The following is a 22,566-nucleotide window of genomic DNA, read 5'->3' on the forward strand; positions in this document are numbered from 1 at the left end:
GAATGCCATCTACACGTTCCCTGGCGACACCACTGTAGTAGGATGGATAGACAACACTGACAAGTCAAAATACAGAAGGGAGATTAGAGGGCTTGGTGCCACAGTGCAATGGGAACAACCTCTCTCTCAATGTCGGCAAAACTAAAGAACTGATCATTGACTTCAGAAAGAAGGAGGAGAACACACCCCCCACCTACATCAATGGAACAGAGGTTGACAGGGTGGAGAGCGTCACGTTCGTTCGAGTGATGATCCCTGGTGGCCTAGTGGTTAGGATTTGGTGCTCTTGCTGCCATGGCCTGGGTTCGATTCCCAGTCAGGGAATTTAGTTTGTGGCAGCACTGTGACTCAGTGGTTAGCACTGCTGCCTCACGGCACCAGGGACCCCGGTTCAATTCCAGCCTCGGGCGACTGTCTGCGTGGAGTTTGCACGTTCTCCCCGTGTCTGCGTGGGTTTCCTCTGGGTGGTCCGGTTCCCTCCCACAGTCTAAAGATGTGCCGGCCAGATGAATTGGCCATGCTAAATTGCCCAAAGTGTTAGGTGCATTCGTCAGAGGGAAATGGGTCTGGGTGGGTTACTCTTCAGAGGGTCGGTGTGGACTTGTTGGGGCGAAGGGCCTGTATCCACACTGTAGGGAATTTAATCTAATCTAAAAACCAGCAACTGTCCTGGACTTCCAATGTTGATGCAATAGTCAACAAGGCACAATGCCTCTTCTTCCTCAGGCAGCTCAGGATATTTGGCATATCTATAAGGACCATCTCCAACTTCTACAGATGCACCATTAAGAGCGCACTGTCTAGGTGCGTAACAGCTTGGTATGGCAACTGCTCTGCCCAGGACTGTAATAATTACAGAAGATGGTGTGTACAAACCAGACCATCATGGAAGCCAACCTTCAATGGACTCCATTGACATAGCTTGCTGCTGCGGAAAGACTGCCAACATCATCAACCTCTTCTGTCATGCAAACAAAACAGATGCCTGAACACATGCACCAGCAGGTTCAGGAATAGCTTCTTCCTGGCTGTTATTAGACTGATGAATGGAATGTCTATCCTCAAATAATGCCGATCTTGCTAACATTGATCTTGCACGTCCTGTGTAATGTAACCAGTATGCCTCTATCTGCCTTTTTGATCTGTATATCCTTGTCTACGATGATCTGATTGTACTGCTTGTAAACAAAGCTTTTCACTGTACCTCAGTACCACGTGACAATAAATTGATCAATCAGTCAATCACTTCTCAATTCAAACCTAAAACAAAAATAGTACTTAGATCACAATGAGGCGTTGATGCTTAATCATTGTATTTAAAGAAAATTTTCACAAGGGTAAGACAGTGGCACAATACAATCTATCAGCTACAATTGTGTGTGGGCCCCACAGACAGTTCCCATTTAGCAGGCAAGTTTAAAGTGAGTGTTTTAGTTTATCCCTTTGGCACTTACATCCCACTCAAGTGTTCGGAGGCTTTCCACTTTGCTGGCATCACAGACTTATAGTCAGGAGAATGCAGATGTTTGTGCTCTGTCAGCATTTACTTGTAGCTCTGCTGTCTTATTGTCAGGAAAAACAAGATTCTAACGCGTGCAAAAAAAAGCAGAATAATTGCATGTGAATTTTAAAATGCAGACACAAGAAATATAGTTTTCTTATGCTTTTTAAAAATTTATTTGTTTTCCTGGCTGAATCATTTTCAATATTTTGTTTTGATTTCATTATTTGCTGCTGTTTTGTTAATCCTGTGTGGTTTTGTCCCCTTTTACCCTATTTGTTTTCTGCATTTTATTCTCCCTCTTCCAATTTACTCTGGCTAAGGTTCCATTCTTGCTGATTATATTTCAGATGTTGTACATTTTTCATGCTGGTGCTTTATTCCTTGTTTCCAAGAACCTTTCATCTTGCACCATTACATTTTTCCGATCAGTTTTACACACTAGAGAAATCGGTAACAGCAGCGAGAGCGCAGAGAGCAATGAGAAAGCAGGGACCAATGAGAGGCAAACATGCTGGGTAACATAGAACAGGAGCCAGACGAAGTGGGACTTCAAAGGAAATACAGAAAGCCAAGTACAAAATGCAGTCATCTAAAGAGGAGACAGAACAAACATGCACACAAACACCTAAATGTCTATCACATTTTTCTCAACCATAAGTGAGCGCTTTAATCATTACCAGTGCTCTGTATATTCAGTTTGCACACAATTTACAGTGTGCTTGCTTCAACGACCATTCTTTGCATACTGCATTCAAACCAGGTTTGACTTTATAAAATATAAGGGACAAAAATGATTAACCCCTTAAAAGAGGGCAGGGCAATGAATCATGGCCATTCTTTCTAATGCAGGTAGTGTGCAGACAAGGCTGGCATCTTAGAGATATCTGTTCCTACTGCAAACCAAGCTACACTTCAAAAAGATGAGGTGTGTAAGCATTTTGTGTGTGTGTGTGTGTGTGTGTGTGTGTGTGTGTGTGTGTGTGTGTGTGTGTGTGTGTGTGTGTGTGTGTGTCTGATCTATTTGCTTCCTTTGTGGGACTGCTTTTGAACTAATAATGAGATGTGGTTTATTATCGTAGGAATACAAGATATACACATACGATTCTATAAAAGCCGTCTTTCCCTCTAATTTCCCAAGTAATCTTACAGTTTTTAAATGCCAATGTTCTCTGGTCTAAAATCAGCCTTAGAAGCACAAGATGGTAAGGATGTTTATACCACTCTGTTTCCAGCTGTTCGAACTAAAGTTGAGGCTCTTCTCCCTGCTCCCAAGATTCCTACGTCTTGCTGCTAATATAAGGGAACCCCCACATCTGAGTGGCTTCCAGTGAATAATTTTCCAGGTCATTCCCAAGTACAGTGGCTTACTATTATTTAGTAACAACTGTTTGGCAATCCAAGATGGTGCTAGAAGTAGGAGCCCACTTCCACCTGCTTTCTTTGCTTCTTTCTTTTGCTTTTGCTCTTCTCTTTTACTCTCTTTCTTTTCTCTTTTTCTCTCTTTGGAGGCCTTTTCCGCGTCTCCAGCAGGGCGAAAGTGTGTCTGGCCTCCTGAGCATGTACGGTAGCAATGATAGGAGCCAGTTCCTCAGGGACAATAGGCCCAGTGTGAAGAAGAGTGAGCCCTTGAAGAAGCTCGCAAAGGAAGCGAGTGTGAGCCCAGCGGCGAGAGATGGTGCTGAAGCACGGCGACTTTGACATTAGCAGCTCCAGCACACGACTCCAGGCAGTGACAGTGGCACCGATCTTCAAGATGGCGGTGAGGGCAGGGCACCTCCGTGGTCTTCTGCAGTGACTGTTGGTCAGCTGCAGCAATGCTGTCAGCCTGAATCAGTGCTCCTAATAAATCAACAGGGAAGTGTGACATGGTAGGCATGAAACAGTACTCCTAATGAATCAACAGGGTGGTGTGACATGGTAAGCCTGAATCATGTACTCCTAATGAATCGACAGGGCGGTGTGACATGGTAGGCCTGGATCAGTGCTCCTAATGAATTGACAGAGTGGTGTGACATGGTAGGCCTGAATCAATATTCCTAATGAAACAACAGGGTGGTGTGACATGGTAGGCCTGGATCAGTACTCCTAATGAATTGACAGGGTAGTGTGACATGGTGGGCCTGAATCAATATTCCTAATGAAGCGAGAGGGCAGTGTGACATGGTAGGCCTGGATCAGTGCTTCTAATGAATCAACAGGGTGGTGTGACATGGTAAGCCTGGTGTGGTGATACTGGTGATGGCCCTGGGGTGGGACTCCTTGAATGACCTGTGATGCCCGGCATTGGTGGGCATGGAGCCCATTGCAGAGAACATCCCCACCCCATGTCGAGCAGAGCACAAAAAGGGAACAGAACTCAGTTTTTACATATACTTTATTTATATCTTAATATCTTCTGTAACTCAAAATGACATCAGAGCGTGGTGATATATTATATTTTCCACTGTATTTATTTGTTAAATACAAATTCTAATAACTCATGCAATTCTATTACATGTAACTCATGTAATTAATGTAATTTGGTTACTCCACGTCAATTGAGTTTCTGTCCTAGGAAGAGTGTTACAAAAGACAGTATTGGACAATGTAATTTCTCTGTTGATTGCACGAACTCTAGGAACCAGGCTGCCTCAAAATTGGGTCCACTGAAACTCTGATCTGTTGTTCCATCCAAAAACCTGCAGTAGTGTCTCATCAACACCTATTCATTAGTCAGTCAAGTGGATAACTTGCAGATCTGTCTGGCTTGATCCAATTTGACATTGAATGCTGCAAGTTTCCTGGCTTAATATCTCAGTTCCTCTGTCTCATTAACAACTATGTAATATTATCAATCAAGATAACTGATTTACATATCTGTCTGGCCAGCCTGATGCAATTCCCAGCATGCCATTCAGTTTCCCATTTTTCCCAGCATGCTGTTCAGTTGCTCAATGTTGCTCTTAGTGCTTTTATAAAAAGAGCTGTTATTTTATTTGGAAAGGACATTCCACTACCTACAGATACACTCTGGCTGCAGCAATGCTGGCAATGTGAGCAGGGAGAATGGGATAAATGGCACAAGAGGATAGAGAGTAGACTTCAAGAGGCTCTAACCCCAGGGCACCAGGAGACCTTAGAGACAGACATTGTGAACAGAATGGAAGCATATAGCTATCGTACTCAATGCATGTGCTGTAGCCCTGAAGGCCTAGAAGCAGTACCACACAAAATCTCATAAACTCTCAAGAATGGTAAAGGTCAGTGAATTTGTTTTCAGATGCCATACCATTAGAACTGAACCACCTGCCTCAGGTTGTGGGGTGCGGTGCACATTTAGGGGAGCATATCGTTAAGTGCCATCAGTCCTGGATAGGATGTGATGCATTGGTCCTGGGACATGTTGGCAGTCTGTAAGTAGCAGTGATCAAGGTCAGATTGTGCCTTGCAGCCTCCCAGTGAATACTATCTGCATGTTTAATCTTCCCTTTGAATAATGAAGCAACCAATCTTTATTTCACCAATCCTTGTGTCCAGTTGTACTTTAACATAAGAATGCAACACCTAGAGCATCACTCAATTCACCAGCTCTCTGGCCAACTATCCCTAACAATGTACACATTACATTCAGAGTTCCACATTAGCAGCCCATATTTCACACTGCTGTAAACCTCATACCCATTCCTCACAGATGGCACACACTGCCGCCAAGCAGACAAGCAGAGTACGCTCATCCCTTTTCCTTCCAGAAAGCTGGTGCCTACCTGGAGTTAGCAGCACAGTGCAACTGGGGACAGCAACGTATGCAGACGCCCTCCCGCCATAATTCGAGTACCCTGGGAGAATCAGAGCTCATGCTAAGACAATCAGAGCTCATGCCCAACCTTCGTTCTCACATCTCCTCACCCCACCATCAATCTGAGGATGATTTAAGCTCTGCCTTCCTGTACCCTCCTTTCTCCTCACTACAATGTTATCTTTGTGCTCTCATTCATTCAGCTTGCAACTTGGTGCAGTGATGTAAGAGACAGAAAAGTGACAAGTGATGTAAGAGACAAGAAAAGTGAACCCAACATCTCTCACCTTCAGACTTATCAATGAAGGATTCAATGAAGGAGTGTGGGAGGACATGCCAGGTCAGGTAACAAGCATTGGCTGAGCTATACCTGACACAAATGAAGCTGTTTGGGTTGTTGAAAGCTAGTCATCTCACTTCCAGAACATTGCTGCAGGAATTCCTTAGTATAGTGCTACACAAGTGTCAGGTAATTACCATTCCCATTGTCCCCTGACATTCAATAGTACTATCATTACTGAATCCTTCACTATCAACATCCTTGGGGTTAGCAGTGACCAGAATCTGAACTGGACTAGCTATTAATTACAGTAATCCTAAATGCAGGCTCAAGGCTTGGAATTCAGTAACTTGTCTTCTAAGTGCCCAAAACTGTCCATCATTCACAAGGTGCAAATCAGGAGCATGATGGAAAATCTCTATTTACCCAGAAGGGTGCAGTTGTGTTGATACTCAAGAAGCTCAACACAGAGCAACCTGCTTGATTGGTGCTCCATCCACTGTCTTTAACATTCACTCCCTTCACCACCGATGTATAGTGGCAGCAGCATGTACAAGGCCCAGCTGGAGCAATGTATACAGACACTTCCACAGCACTTTCCAAACCCAAAACCTCTACTGCAACGAAGGACAAGGGTAGCAGATATATGGGAATACCACCACTTGTAAGTTTCCCTCCACAACATCCTGACTTGGAACTCTATCACCATTCCTTCATTGTCACCAGGTCCCTTGGAGCTTCCTTCCCAACATCATTGTGGTGTCCCTACCCAACGTAGATAGTACCAGGTCAAGAAGGCAGCTTGCTACCACTTCTCAGGGGAAATTAGGAATGGCCAGTTAATGCTGCCACATACAGTGATACAAAACTTCATGAGTGAAAGAAAACAGCCTTGATTCTGACACTGTGTGTAACATGGGGACTAAATTCGAGGCAGGATCTGCACATGTTCAGAATCTGGGAAGAAGTGATCTGTAGCTGGGAGAGAATAATGCAGACAGCAGTTTGGCAGAGGCTGAATGTACACACACATTGCTTGCAAAGGAATCAGATTTGATGGGTATGCACAAAAAAATACCTGGTGCATTGACAGGTCTGCCTGAAGTTTGTTGTCACCATCAAGAATGGAGGAGTCTGGCAACCATTTGACAAAAAGCTTTGTGGGGAACTTGGTCGTTTCCAGTCTCGAAGGAGTGGCAATGCCTGGAGAAGATGCAAATCCAGCGGGGGCATAGTATCTGATGGCCAATGAGTCATCTTCTATTTCTGCACATGCAGAATCCCCCAGTGTCTGATTGCTGTCGGACAAGCTCATACTGATGGCACAAAAGATCACTAAAGCCAGAACTCATCTTATTGCCACATGCCCTAAGGCTTCTGCAGATATCAGTGCACAAAGAGGCATGGAGAGTCTCACAATGCATCCTCAATACATTATTCATAATGTTGAGGCACTGGCCCAGGGGGGTGGCAGTGATTCAAAGGAGCACACACCCGCTGCCCACTCTGAGAACTTCAATGTTTTCTCAAGGACTGATGTCAGCAGAATGGTCTGTAAATCACCGTTTTCCCTCCATCTCTTTTTTTTTTAAAATAGTGGGGTTACATTAGTTACCCTCAATCCACCAGCACTGTTCCAGAGACTATAGGATCTTGTGCCTTGTAGATTGATTTGGGGAGTCAGAAGGTGAGTTTCTGGCTGCAGGATTCTTAGCCTCTGTCCTGCTCTTATTGACACAGCATTTATCTGGCTATTCCAGTTCATCTGGCTATACTCTAATCAATTTAAACCCCTAAGATGTTGATAGTGGGTGTTTTAGCAATGGTGATGCCATTGAATGTCAAGGGAGTGGTTAGATTCTCTCTTGTGGAGATGATCACTGCCTGGCACTCATGTGATGTGAATGATGCTTGGAACTTGTCAGCCGAAGGATGGATATTGTCCAGGTCTTGTAGCATTTGGACATGGACTGCTTCAGTTTCTAAAGAATCACAAATGGCACTGGACATAGTGCAATCATCAGTGAGCATCCCCACTTCTGACGTTATGATGGAGGGGAGGTCATTGATGAAGCAGCTGAAGATGGTTGGGCCTAGGACGCTACCCTGAGGAACTCCTGGAGAGACATCCTGAAGCTGAGATGACTGACCTTTCAAAACTACAACCATCTTCCTTTGTTTCTGGTATGGCCCCAACCAGTGGAGAGTTTTTCTCTTAGATTCCCATTAACTCTAGTTTTTCTGGGGGTCCTTGATGCCACACTCAGTCAAATAGGGCCATGATGTCAAGGGCTGTCACTCTCACCTCACCTCTGGAGTTCAACTCTTTTGTCCATGTTTGAACTAAGGCTGTAATGAGGTCAGGAACTGAATGGCCCTGGTGGAACCCAAACTGGGCGTCACTGAGCAGGTTATTGCACAGCAAGTGCTGTTTGGTAGCATGGTTGACGAGTCCTTCCATCACCTTATTCTCCTGTCAACAACCATATGATCACTGGAGTAAGATCCATATAAGTGAAACCACAAACAAAATGTCATACAGAAAGTTACAAAATATTTTGCTTAGAAAAAGACAGAGTTAACATCAAAAAGTCAGAATTTCATAGTTGCAACACCATTCATGCAAGAAGAAAATGTCATAATTTAATAGGAAACATAACAAAAAAACTCGACTTCCATCTTCCAAATACAGTACTGAACTTTGCAAACCAGTCATTTGGACAATCAGACATGTACTGCACAAACATTCTGAATTTGTGATATCTAATGCTTTTTCAGCAATTCATGCTACGTTCACACTTTATTCCTACAAATCAAATTGAATGAACACAGCACAAGCAATCACAAATATGCACACATGATTTGACCAAAGTTCTCAGATAATCCTCGAGTTTTATGACAATTTGCTCAGAAAGCTTGACCTCCTGCTGATGTCCATATTGTTAGTTCCCTGTTGATTCAATGTCAACTATTTTTATCCCTGAGGGGTCTCAACTTGAATCTTCAATTTAAGACCTTCCAGATCCTTGCTGCCATGGTTACCAGAGTCCTGCTTCCTCCTGAAGAGCAGGTCTTCTCCCTACCTCACTGGGAACAACAACAAATAAATAAATACTGTTGAGTGCTTTTCACACAATCTGATTACTGGTCGCTACAGGTGAGTGATAAATGTTCCTCCGATGAATTGAATCTTTACCAAACCTAAAGCTTTGAATTGTCAAGACAAATATGATCACCAAATTCTGTATATGTTTCTGTAATTGCTGATTAATAGCTCCAAAAAATATGACGAGCCAATAGGATGCAAAATTTACTCATATATAAAGAAATGCGTAAGGGTACAAAATGTATTGTGGTCAAGTGGGATTGAAACATAGATGCAATTCACAATATCAACCAACAACTCTATTGTAGTAGTGAAACTGAGTGAATGGCAGTTCAGTGCCAAGGGAGAAAGGGGAGCTAACTAATTTAAACCAAAGCCAATTGATGACAAATAAATAAATGCAGGGGACCCAACAAACACAATAACAGTACAGGAGCAGCAAAGAACAGCAGATACTATTTACAGGAAGAAGAATTACTGTGAAAAAGGAAAAAAAACTGGTTAGATTACCCAGCACTGACTAAGGCACTGGAAATGACAACAACAACCCCAGCCCTGCAACCCTGCAAAGTCCTCCTCCCTAACATCTGGGAACTAGTGCCGAAAAATGCCAGAGATGTCTCTCAGACTACTCAAGCACCAGCCTGGTGTAGTCACATTCATGGAATCATACCATACACACAATGTTCCAGACAACACCATTACCATCCCAGGGTATGCCCTGTCCCACTGACAGAGTAGACCTTGCAGAGGTGGTGGTACAGTGGTATACGGTTAAGAAGGAGTTGCCCTAAGAGTCAACATTGGCTCTGCACCCCATGGAGTATTATGGCATCAGTTTAAACATGGAGAAGGAAACCTCCTGCTAATTATTACATACTGCCCTCCTTGGCTAATGAAGCACTGAGGATGGTAAGGGTGCAGAATGTGCTCTGGGTGGGGATTTCGATTTCCACCATCAAGAGTGTATGGCAGCAACATCACTGGCGAGTTGAGTCACAAAATACATGGATGCTAGACTGGGTCTGCGGTAAGTGGTGTGAGAACCAACAAGACAGAGCAGTATCCTTGACCTCATCCTTACCAATCTGCCAGCTGCAAATATGTGTGTCCTTGAACAGCATTGGTATGAGTGACCACTGTACCGTCCTTGTAGAGACAAAGTTCCCTCTTCACATGAGAATTCCTTCCATCTTATGTGGCCCTTGCACTTGAAAAAAAGTCCTTCCTCAGTAGTTTAATTGGTATGTCGATGAGACTGTCTAAGAAATCCTCTTTGGAAAAGTCACATTTATGCCCATTGCTATGGCATCTTCCAACAAACTGCTCAATAGGTTCTTATGGCCCGACTTCATCATAAAAGGTTCTTAAAACAGGTGACTAATGAGACAGTAAAGGCTTGGTCTCAATTTTACAAAATTCTGTTGTGGTTCTGTTCGCTGAGCTGGGAATTTGTGTTGCAGACGTTTCGTCCCCTGTCTAGGTGACATCCTCGCTTCTGTGATCTTTCCTCCAGCATTTATAGTGGTTTGAATCTGCCGCTTCCGGTTGTCAGTTCCAGCTATCCGTTGCAGTGGTCGGTATATTGGGTCCAGGTCGATGTGCTTATTGATTGAATCTGTGGATGAGTGCCATGCCTCTAGGAATTCCCTGGCTGTTCTCTGTTTGGCTTGTCCTATTAGTGTTTAGTGTTGTCCCAGTCGAATTCATATTGCTTGTCATCTACGTGTGTGGCTACTAAGGACAGCTGGTCGGGCCGTTTCGTGGCTAATTGGTGTTCATGGATGCAGATCATTAGCTGTCTTCCTGTTTGTCCTATGTAGTATTTTGTGCAGTCCTTGCATGGGACTTTGTACACTACATTGGTTTTGCTCATGCTGGGTATCGGGTCATTCGTTCTGGTGAGTTGTTGTCTGAGAGTGGCTGTTGGTTTGTGTGCTGTTATGAGTCCTAGTGGTTGCAGTAGTCTGGCTGTCAGTTCAGAAATGCTCTTGATGTATGGTAGTGTGGCTAGTCCTTTGGGTTGCGGCATGTCCTCGTTCCGTTGTCTTTCCCTTAGGCATCTGTTGATGGAGTTAGACAGACAATGGGATTGTTCATAGTAACTGAGGGAAGAAGAGAAGAGATGGGGGAGATGTGATAAGGGGGAGTATGAATGGGTGGAAATGGGTTGGCCGGACTGAAAGCAATCCATGTTATGACAGGATCAAAGGTGTGACCATGGGTACCTGCATGGGCCCCAGTTATGCTTGTCTATTTGTGGGGTATGTGGAACATTCTTCGGTCCAATCCTACTCAGGCCCCCACCCACAACTGTTTCTCCTGTACATCAATGACATCATCAGTGCAGGTTCCTTCTCTCGTCTGGAATTGGAAAGGTTTATCAATTTCGCTTCTAATTTCCACCCCGCTCTCACCTTCACCTGGTCCATTTCTGACTCCTTCCCTTGCTCATCATTTCTGCTCCCATTTCTGGGAATAGTCTGTTTACCAGGGGGGTTTCCTCCTGGTATCCCCACACAGTCCAACGATGTGCAGGTTAGATGGTTTAGCCATGCTAAATTGTCATACAATGTCCAGGAATGTGCAGACTGGGGGATTGCAGTTACTGCAAGGTTACTGGGATTGGGTTGGGGTGGGTGGGTCTAGGTGGGATGCTCTTCAGAAGCTTGGTGTGGACTTGATGGGCCAAATGGCCGACCTCTACACTCAAGGGATTCTATAATTCTATGATTCTAACTCACATGGTTACCTTGACAATGTATCTTTACACCCTGCTTCCTGTAAAGACTCCATTTCATTCTCCTTGTTTCTCCATCTCCATCGCAACCGTTCAAATGAAGCCATTTTCCAAAAAGGGGCATCAGTAACATCCACCTTTCTCCTGAACCAAAGATTCCCTACTACTATGGTTGCTAGCAACCTTAGCCATATCTGACTCACTTCCAATACTTCTGCCCTCACCCTTCTGTTCTACAATAGGTCCCCCCTGATCCTTACCCTCAACCCCACAAGCCTCTTCATCCAAAGAATCATAAGCCGCCATTTTTGCCATCTCCAGTTGGATGTTACCATCAGGGACATACTCCCCACCAACCCCCCACCCCCACCATCAGCATTCTACAGGGACCATTGTCTCCAGGACACCCTGGTTCACTCCTTCTGCACTCCCAACACCTCCCCACAGCACCACCTCATGCAATTGCAGAAGATCCAAAACTTGCCAACATACCTCCTCCTTCCTCATTATCCAAGGTCCCCGGACACACCTACCACATGAAGCAGCGATTTATCTGCACTTCACTCAATCTAGTTTATGGTATTTGCTGCTCACAATGCAGTCTCCTCTATGCTGAGGAGATGAAGCGCAAACTGGGTGACCGTTTTGCAGAAGACTTACGTTCTGTCTGTAAAAATGACTCAAAGCTTCCGGTTGCCTGCCACTTCAACACATCACTGCATTTCCTGGCCAACATCTCTGTCTCGGGCTTGCTGCAGTGCTCCAGTGATGTTCAGTTCAAGCTGGAAGATCAGCATCCCATTTTAGACAATAGACAATAGACAATAGGTGCAGGAGTAGGCCATTCAGCCCTTCGAGCCTGCACAGCCATTCAATATAATCATGGCTGATCATTCCTAATCAGTATCCTGTTCCTGCCTTATCTCCATAACCCTTGATTCCACTATCTTTGAGAGCTCTATCCAACTCCTTCTTAAATGAATCCAGAAAGTGGGCCTCCACTGCCCTCTGGGGCAGAGCATTCCACACAGCTACCACTCTCTGGGTGAAGAAGTTTCTCCTGAGCTCTGCCCTAAATGGTCTACCCCGTATTTTTAAGCTGTGTCCTCTGGTTCATGACTCACCCATCAGTGGAAATATGTTTCCTACTGCCAGAGTGCCCAATCCTTTCATAATCTTATACGTCTCAATCAGATCCCCTCTCAGTCTTCGAAACTCAAGGGTGTACAAGCCCAGTCGCTTCAGTCTTCCAGTGTAAGGTAATCCCGCCATTCCAGGAATTGACCTCTGAATCTACGCTGCACTCCCTCAATAGCCAGAATGTCTTTTCTCAAATTTGGAGACCAGAACTGCACACAGTACTCCTGGTGTGGTCTCACCAGGGCCCTGTACAGCTGCAGAAGCACCTCTTTGCTTCTATACTCAATTTCTCTTGTTATGAAGGCCAGCATGCTATTAGCCTTCTTCACTACCTGCTATACCTGCATGCTTGCCTTCATTGACTGGTGTACAAGAACACCCAGATCTCTCTGTACTGCCCCTTTACATAAATTGATTCCATTGAGGTAGTAGTCTGCCTTCCTGTTCTTGCCACCAAAGTGGATAACCATACATTTATCCACATTAAACTGCATCTGCCATGCATCTGCCCACTCACTTAACTTGTCCAGGTCACCCTGTAATCTCCTAACATCCTCATCACATTTCACCCTGCCACCCAGCTTTGTATCATCAGCAAATTTGCTAATGTTATTGCTGATACCATCTTCTATATCATTAACATATATTGCCAGACCTGCTGAGTGTCTCCAGCATTTTCTGTTTGGGGACCCTGCAGCCTTTCGGACTCAGTATCAATTTGAATTATTTTAGAGAATGAACACTGCCTTCCAGGTTTTTCACTCACCCTGATACCCCAGGATGTGCCACGGCATGGACTGTTTTCAGCAAAGCTAAAGCATTTCCACTCACTCACAGTTCCCATGATTGTCTATCTAGCTTTTCTTCTTCCCTGGCCTACTACCAACAATCCCTTTGTCTGCCTAGCTATTTCCGCACCGCACCGCCCCCACCCTGTACTCCATCTCCACCTATTTTCCCATTCATTTTCTACTCCCTCTCCCCCTGTCATGAAGAAAAATATAACTTTTTCTTAGACATTATCAGTTCTGAAGAAGGGTTGCTTGACTCGAACACTAACTCTGTTTCTCTCTACACACATACTGCCAGACCTGCTGAGTGTCTCCAGCAATTTCTGTTCTTATATCAAAGTCAGGATGTTATTTTTCAGTTATGCAGGGCATGAATGAGAAACCATCTTGAATACGCTGTCAAGTTTTACTCTCTTTATTTAAGGGGAGGGATAAATCTATTGAAGGTAGTTCAGAGAAGGTTTACTAGATTGCTACCTGGAAAAAGTGAGGAAGAGGTCTTATGAGGAAAGATTGGGCAGGCTAGGTTTGGTTCATCAGGAATCATGAGGGGCTCCTGCCCGAAACATCAATTTTCCAGCTCCTCGGATGCTGCCTGACCTGCTGTGCTTTTCCAGCACCAATCTAATCTTGCTTTCACTAGAGTTCAGAGAATGAGAAGATGATTTTATTGAATTGTATTGAACTGCCTTGACTAAGTGGTTGTGGAAAGAATACTCTTGTGGGTGAGAGCAGAACCAGGGAACATGTTGAAAGTTATCAGTCTGTGTTTTTGGTCAGAGATGAGAGGACTTTTTTTTTCTTAGAAAGTTGTGCGAGTTTGGAAGCCTCAGAAAGTCATTGAGACAATGTCAATCAATATTCTTAGGGCAGAGGAAGATGCATTCTTGTTATGTAAGGGAATGAAAGGTTATCAGAATGGATGCGAATATAGAATTTGGAGCACAAACAGATCAGCCATGATTGCACTGAATAGCTGAGAAGGCTTAGAGGGCCTACTAATTCATATGCTTGTAGGCTTGCTTGTGTAGGCTCATGAGTTGGAGTCTGTCAATCCTGAAGTTAGTTCTTACTTCAAGCTGGTATTCGAGAATATTTGAGAACCTTTCTGGAATTTTCTGATCATGAATGGAAAGACTGGATGTGTTAACTTTGCAAAACCCTCCAGTGCCAATGGCAAGCAGGATTCTTAGAGTTCTTTTCTCAAGATTAGCTATTGTTTGATTTTAAAGCAGAACTGAATACATTGTTTGAACAGTTGTAATTCAATAGGGATGGCACTGAATGTCCAGTCCATTATGAAGTTCCTGCCATCTATAATAGCACCCTAAAATATCACACTCTACCACCTTAAGCCATCTGCCCCTGAATTCATGTTGATGTAAATGTTAAAAGATCTCCTTCCTTAATAACAAAACCTTTGTAACTGACGTTACGAGAGACTGTTATTTCTTTAGCAATTACTAGAAAATGAGCAAAAGCATTTAGATCTATTTCCATGGTAGTTAACGCCATATTTACAATTCTGTAGTCACAGAAACTGATGCTGTTTCAGTCTAAGGCAGGAATTCTCAGCCAGAAGTCATCAGCCCTTTTATACATCCAAAAGAAGGTTTCCAAAGGTCGATAAAAGCTAAACAGAGAATGCCTTGGAAAATTTGCCTCAGCCTTTTTATGTCTGTGCAATACATCTAGAAACTCATGCTTGACTCCCACAACCAATCGCTTCAGCTAATGACCTGTAAGTGAACTCGCCTCACAGATACAATAGGCCATTATGTCCCTCACACAAATCTTCATCTGGTGCCCATGAAGTTTCATAGTAAAATAACAAAACTAATAAAACTAATGAGTGAGTTTAATTCATTAACTTACTATCGGCAAAAAGATATGTTTTTGTTATGGGATAGGGTAGGCCTGTGGAAATCTTATAATGACAGGTTTGGGAATGAGAGGGGGCAGGAATCAGAAGCTAAAAGGTTAAAACCATTGGTGTGGGCCATTTTACGTAGAAGCCCTTACATACAAATGTAAATGTAATGCATAATAACATTTTGAGAGAGTGGGGTTCACCTATCTGAAAGTGAACAACAGGGAATTCTTTAGCAAACACAGAGAATGCTGGAGAAACTCCGTCAGACTGGCTGCATCTATGGACAGAGAGAGAAGCAGAGTCGACAATGGATTTTTCCTGAAAATATTTGCAAATCCTGCAACTTGAATAATGCAAATGAGAGTAGGAACATTGGGAGCTCAGCTAGCCTGACATGTAAGATACTCTTTGGAGAAAGTAAGGACTGCAGATGCTGGAGGTCAGAGTCGAAGAGTGTGGTGCTGGAAAAACACAGCAGGTCAGGCAGCATCCGAGGAGCAGGAGAGTCAACATTTCAAGCATAGGCTCTTGCTCCAACTGGTACATCAATAGAGGAGATTGTTATAAACCAAGCCAGACCCCTCGAAACATTTCAAGAAGGTAATCCAGACCTTAACTTTGTTAGTTATGTTAAACAGGTGTATGGTGGAAACACCAGGAGAAATGCCGCTGGTCAAACCACTTAGTTTTAAACAAAACAGACTTTATTTACAAGATTACTGAATGAAACACAAACAACAGAAAACAGAATACCGAGTAACTTAGCCTCTCCAAAAGCCCAACAGATCATCCCAATTTAATGGTGTTGCTCCAAATACCTGCAATAATCCCCATAAACACCCCTTGGCACAAAAGGTAAAATCAAACACAAGCTCTTACAGGAGAGAAGTCAGAGAGAGACCTGCTTCTGAGTCCAGCAGCTTTTTCACACTACTGCTAAAAAACCAAACCAAACCAAACCAGAGGAAGCTGAGCTGAGCTTCATTGTACAAATGTTCTTTTTTTTTTAAAACTTGAAAGCCTTCTGCCTGAGGCAGTCTCTGTTAGCTATCATCAAATTGGCCCTAATACCCTTCAACCCCAGACTTTTCAGAGTCTATGTTTTTTACGACCTCACTGGAAAAAAAGCCAAGGACAGCACAACCCTGTTAAGGGAGTGGCTTCATCACAAGGTGAAGAAAAATGCTTGGATACCTAACCCAGCAAGAACACATTTGAAGTGAGGAGATGCTGTAAAGATTTTATAACATCAGAGAGATCCCACTAGAACAAGGAAGCACTAATAAGGGTTATGATCATAGGGAGTCCAGGTGGCAACAATGGCTTTTATTCTGTCCTAGCTATTAATGAAGCTGGCTTAATAATACCCAGATTATGACATAAAAACAATGGATAGCCATACAGTGTGGGATTGCCCCACAGTTGCTTGTTTTGCCAAGCTTCTGGTCAGCAATTCCCACCAATTTTTAATCCGTATGTCAGTCATAACACCCCTTTCAGCCTGACAGCCAGCAGAGAAATGAGCCAGAGTCGCTTTACCTGAAAAAAGTGCAGCTCAAATCAAAATTTAAAACAATGAATTCTTGTTGCTGTCGTGTTTTGTCTGAATTTCAATTTTGTCTGGCATAAATGCAAAGCAACTCCACAATAAGAGAAAGCAAAAAGTTATTTAACTTTATTGTATTTAAAAACAAACCTAAAATGGATACATTCATAAAATAAAGTTACATTTAAAAAATCATATTAATTGAAAATGGTTTTATAATAATTTGTTAAAGGTCAAATCATCTGTCCTTGGCTGCAGGCACCAGATGTGGGGCCACCTGTTCTTCAGCTGTCTTCGGGAATCAACTGTGGTCTCTGACCTGCTTTTGCATTGCTGGTTTGAATTAATATGAGACAAAGCTTCATTTTAATTAGCAGCAGATAGAATTATGGAAAAGGAAAAGGAAAAACAACTCCAAGTATGGAAAACCCAAATTATCCTATGAAAAACTTTTATTTGGAACAGAACAGGGCAATAGAAGTAGGATAACACAGGCCATTTATGCTGACCAGTCATTGGCCATATATTTTTACTCCACTCAGACCTCCTCCTATCTTTCCATGTCTGAATTTATAATCGTAACTTAAGTATTGTGTAGTTTATGCCCAAATCCAAGTGATTCTGCTCATTGAGCTGCAAGGTTCATTTCCAGACATTTCGTCACCCTACTAGATAACATCTTCAGTGGGCCTCAGGCGAAGCAATGCTGAAAATTCCTGCTTTCTATTTATACGTTTGGGTTTCTTTGGATCCTGTGGTGAAGTCACCCCCTTTTCTCAGGGGGTGGTAGATGGGGTCTAACTCAATGTGTTTGTTGATAGGATTCCAGTTGGAATGCCATGCTTCGAGGAATTTTCGTGCGTGTTTTTGTTTGACTTGTCCTGGAATGGAGGTGTAATCCCAGTCGAAGTGATGTCCTTCCTCATCTGTATGTGAGGATACTAGTGAGAGAGGGTCATGTCTTTTTGTAGCTAGTTGATGTTCATGTTTCCTGGTGGCTAGTATTCTGCCTGTTTGTCTAATGTAGTGTTTGTTACAGTCCTTGAACGGTATTTTACAAATTGCATTAGCTTTGTTCATTGCCTGTACAAGGTCTTTCAAGTTCATTAGCTGCTGTTTCAGTGTGTTGGTAGGTTTGTGGGCTACCATGATGCCAAGGGGTCTGAGTCATCTGGCAGTCATATCTGAGATGTCTTTGATGGAGGGGAGAGTGGCTAAAGTTTCTGGACGTGTTTTGTCTGCTTGTTTGGATTTGTTGCTGAGAAATCGGTGGGCTGCATTCATTGGGGACCCACTCTTTTGGATTACACGGTATAGGTGAGTTTTCTCTGTTCTGCATAGTTCCTCTGTGCTGCAGTGTGTGTTGGCTCATTGAAATAATGTTCTGATGCAGCTTCATTTGTGGGTATTGGGATGATTGCTTTTGTAGATCAATATTTGGTCTGTATGTGTTGTTTTCCTGTAGAAGCTGGTTTGAAGTTCCAGCTGTTCGCTCTACTGTGATATCTAGGAACGGCAGTTTGTTGTTGTTTTCCTCCTCTTTAGTGAATTTTATGCCAGTAAGGGTATTATTGATGGTCTTGAAGGTTTCCTCTAATTTGTTTTGTTCAGTGATGACAAACGTGTCATCCACATAGTGGACCCAAAGTTTGGGTTAGATAGTTGGCAGAGTTGTTTGTTTAAGTCTCTGCATTACTTCCTCTGCTAAGAACCCTGATATCGGAGATCCCATCGGTGGTCCGTTGGTTTGTCTGTAGGTTTTGTTGTTGAAGGTGAAGTGTGTGGTAAGTCATAGGTCCACTAGCTTGATGATAATGTCCTTGTTCATGAAGTTAGTGGTGTTTGGTGTATGTGTCTTTGGGTCTTCTAATAGTGTAGTCAGTGTTTTCTTGGCCAAGTTAATGTTGATGGATGTAAACAAGGCTGTTATATCAAAGGAGACCATTATTTCATCCTCTTCTATCTTAGTGTCTTTGATGGTCTTCAGGAATTCTTGGGTGCCGTGGATGGAGTGGCGTGAGTCTTCTACTGAGTGTTTTGGTCTTTGGTGTAGCTCCTTGCCCAATCTGTAAGTTGGTGTTCCAGGTAGTGAGACTATGGGTCTGAGAGGGGACTCTGGTTTGTGAATTTTGGGTAATCCATAGAAGTGTGGTGTGTTGGATCTGTCTGGTTTCATTCTTTGGAAGTCAGTCTTATTTATTTCTCCAGATTTCTGAGGTTTTTGAGTAGGGCTGTGATTCATTTCTCTAGTTGTGGGGTTGAGTCTATCGCCACCTGTTGGTAAGGGTTGGTATCTGTAAGTGGTGCGTTCACTTTTTCAATGTAGTCTCTTCGATTTAAAATGACTGTCAAGTGTCCTTTGTCTGCAGGTAGGATAACAATGTTTTTATTTATTTTAGTCTTTCCAGTGCCTTCCTTTCTTGTGTTTAGAGTGCGTTTCCTTCCTTTGTTCTGCTTAATGTTGGTGTGACTACCTGTCTGATGGTTTGCTATGCTTCTTCTATGAGTTGGTTATCTTTTAGTGTTGTTTCTAATGCTGCTAAGAAATCTTTCTTGTCTGCATTCTTGCAGTTGTAATTTATTCCTCTAACTAAGATGGCTTTTCCAGTGTCTGCTAAGGGTCTGTCCATGCTTCTGCGTTGTCCGTGTTGTTACTTTCACAAACCAATAGCCCCCCCTCAGACCATAGTCTCACGACCTGGAACACCAATTTACAAACTGGTCAAGGCACTACACCAAAGACTAAAATACTTAATAGAAGACTCACGCCACTCCATCCACTCTACCCAACAATTCCTGAAGACCATCAAAGATACTAAGATAGAAAAGGATGAAATAATGGTCTCCTTTGATATAACAGCCCTGTTTACATCAATCAACATTAACTTGGCCAAGAAAACACTGACTATCCTGTTAGGAGACACAAAAATACCACTAACTTCATCAGCAAGGACAGTATCATCAATCTAGTAGACCTATGACTTACCACACACTTCACCTTCAACAACAAAACCTACAGACAAACCAACGGACCACCGATGGGATCTCCGATATCAAGGTTCTTAGCAGAGGCAGTAATGCAGAGACTTAAACAAACAACTCTGCCAACTATCTAACCCAAACTTTGGGTCTGCTATGTGGATGACATCTTTGTTATCACTGAGCAAAACAAATTAGAGGAAACCTTCAAGACCATCAATAATACCCTTACTGGCATAAAATTCACTAAAGAGGAGGAAAACAATAACAAACTGCCGTTCCTAGATGTCGCAGTAGAGCGAACAGCTAATGGGGAACTTCAAACCAGCATCTACAGGAAAACAACACATACAGACTAAATATTGAACTACAGAAGCAATCATCCCAATACCCACAAATGAAGCTGCATCAGAACATTATTTCAATGAGCCAACACACACTGCAGCACAGAGGAACTATGCAGAACAGAGAAAACTCACCTATACCGTGTAATCCAAAAGAGTGGGTCCCCAATGAATGCAGCCCACCGATTTCTCAGCAACAAATCCAAACAAGCAGACAAAACACGTCCAGAAACTTTAGCCACTCTCCCCTCCATCAAAGACATCTCAGAAATGACTGCCAGATGACTCAGACCCCTTGGCATCATGGTAGCCCACAAACCTACCAACACACTGAAACAGCAGCTAATGAACTTGAAAGACCCTATACAAGCAATGAACAAAACTAATGCAATTTGTAAAATACCATTCAAGGACTGTAACAAACACTACATTAGACATACAGGCAGAAAACTAGCCACCAGGATACATGAACACCAATTAGCCACAAAAAGACATGACCCTCTCTCACTAGTATCCTCACATACAGATGAGGAAGGACACCACTTCGACTGGGATCACACCTCCATCCCAGGACAAGTCAAACAAAAACACGCACGAGAATTCTTCAAGACATGGCATTCCAACCAGAATTCTAACAACAAACACGTTGAGTTAGAACCCATCTACCACCCCCTGAGAAAAGGAACAGGAAGTGACTTCACCACAGGAAATAACATCACCACAGGAAATGACATCACAAAAAGAAACCCAAACATATAAATAGAAAGCAGGAATTTTCAGCATTGCTTTGCCTGAGGCCCTCTGAAGATGTTACCTAGTAGAGTAACAAAATGTCTGGAAATGAACCTTGCAGCTCAGTGAGCAGATCTACATCCAAAATCCCAACCTGAGCTACAAATCTTCTCAAAACCTTCCAAGTGTTTATGTTCAAGACTCTCTAATTGAAGAGAAGGCAAGGTCAACAGCTTATTCTGGCATGGGCTTTTATATAACAATGCTTATTACATATTAACACTAAATCATACTCAGAGATATACCAGGTTTCAATTTTGCTGTTAAATTATTGACAGATTATTCCATAAATCTACCACTAAATACAAATTTGTCTATGTCACATGCTTCTGTGTATGTGTATCGAACATGACCAGAATGCAGACTCATACCTAGCTCTCCTATGCCTCTCTCTTCATCTCTTTCTTAATTCTGCACACACTGTGCAATTTATACTCAGTGAAGAGTAGCTCTGTGCCATCACTGCAAAATTGCACCAGCGTCCTAAAGCCCTTCTACAACATATCTTCCAAAGCCATCTTTTTTCCCCATCGCAAACATTTATATAAATTCTCAAATGGGTTACCGACATTTATCATACATTGTACCTTGTATTCCTAACCTTCTCCAAGTCTCTGATGTGGCTGCATGTGTGTTGCTGGTGAATGAGGAAAGTTTATGATAAGACATAGAAACATCTGAGTAAAGTCTGGTAAGCCTTCTTTTTCTCTGCTGGTTTCCGTTAAATAAGCAGTACTTGCTAAAGAGCATCATACTGGTGCAATTGCAAGAATGAATGGGGAATTCAGGTTGTTTTTTATTCTCCATCATTAGCATCAGGATCAGGTGATTGTGTTAATTCTCCATGAAAAGAGTAATGTTGTTCATTGCTATGTAACAAAACATGTTGTTTTGTGGTATTGACCTGTTTTTCAAAGTTCTGGTCTAGGAATAAAAACATGCTGACTTGGTTTAATGCTTGGAATATTCTTTACACTGTAGCACATCTTTCAGAAGTTGTTTTTTTCCTACAAAAATTCACTGCTGGTATAAAGTGTGACAGTTTAGTCTTTGCTGATGTAGAGATTTAGACCCACACCTATGACAAGATACTCGAACACTAGATTGCTTTAGACTAAACATTGATGCTGTCACATATGGTATATCTTTCAGCTGAGAGATCTGTGTCCTTGTGTCAAATGCTGTATTGTACTTTAAGTAGTCAATGCTATCAGTAGAATGTTCTGCATTAAATTAAACTTTTTCTGCATAACCTGTTGAATTACTTTCTAGACTCTGTGTCCATTGCTATTGGGGTTGCTTGTTCCAGAGTTAGATTTTCTTTTGGTTAAAGATGTTCGGTAACTGATTTATCTGACAGACCAGCAATGACCGTGTTGTAAATGATTTCTTATTGTCAGTTTTCACAGTTGCACATTTCTGATAAGATATAGGTCAGTAATGAAGTTTTCTGCATACTATCCTGGGAATTGGTATCTGCTATTGAAGTGTGAGCTTGTCAGTGTTCTAATTGTTCTTGAAATATTAATCAAAACCTCTTAATAAGTTATCTAATATAATTTGTTGTTCATCAATCCGTTGCCAATGTAATACATGACCTGATTTTCTTCCCATGTCCTGAGAAAGTGTGATAGCCTGTTCTGCACTTGCTTTGGTGTACAAACTGACGCTGTTCAGAACTTGGACATTTTGCTGT

At 42.7% G+C, this 22,566-nt stretch overlaps 1 non-coding gene and 1 pseudogene across 1 annotated transcript; one reads left to right on the plus strand and one right to left on the minus strand.

Annotated features, from left to right (window-relative positions):
- The first annotated feature begins 252 nt into the window (after window positions 1-252).
- trnak-cuu (transfer RNA lysine (anticodon CUU)) lies at window positions 253-324 on the plus strand. The gene has a single exon. It is a non-coding gene; the product is annotated as a tRNA-Lys (tRNA).
- Window positions 325-2,911: 2,587 nt separating this feature from the next.
- On the minus strand, window positions 2,912-20,729 carry LOC148147323 (uncharacterized; annotated as a pseudogene).
- Between the last annotated feature and the right edge of the window lie 1,837 nt (window positions 20,730-22,566).

This window comes from Chiloscyllium plagiosum, unplaced genomic scaffold, assembly GCF_037043375.1.
Source record: "Chiloscyllium plagiosum isolate Xiang-an unplaced genomic scaffold, Cpla_swu_hap1 HiC_scaffold_17, whole genome shotgun sequence".
NCBI classification, from domain to species: Eukaryota; Metazoa; Chordata; class Chondrichthyes; order Orectolobiformes; family Hemiscylliidae; genus Chiloscyllium; species Chiloscyllium plagiosum.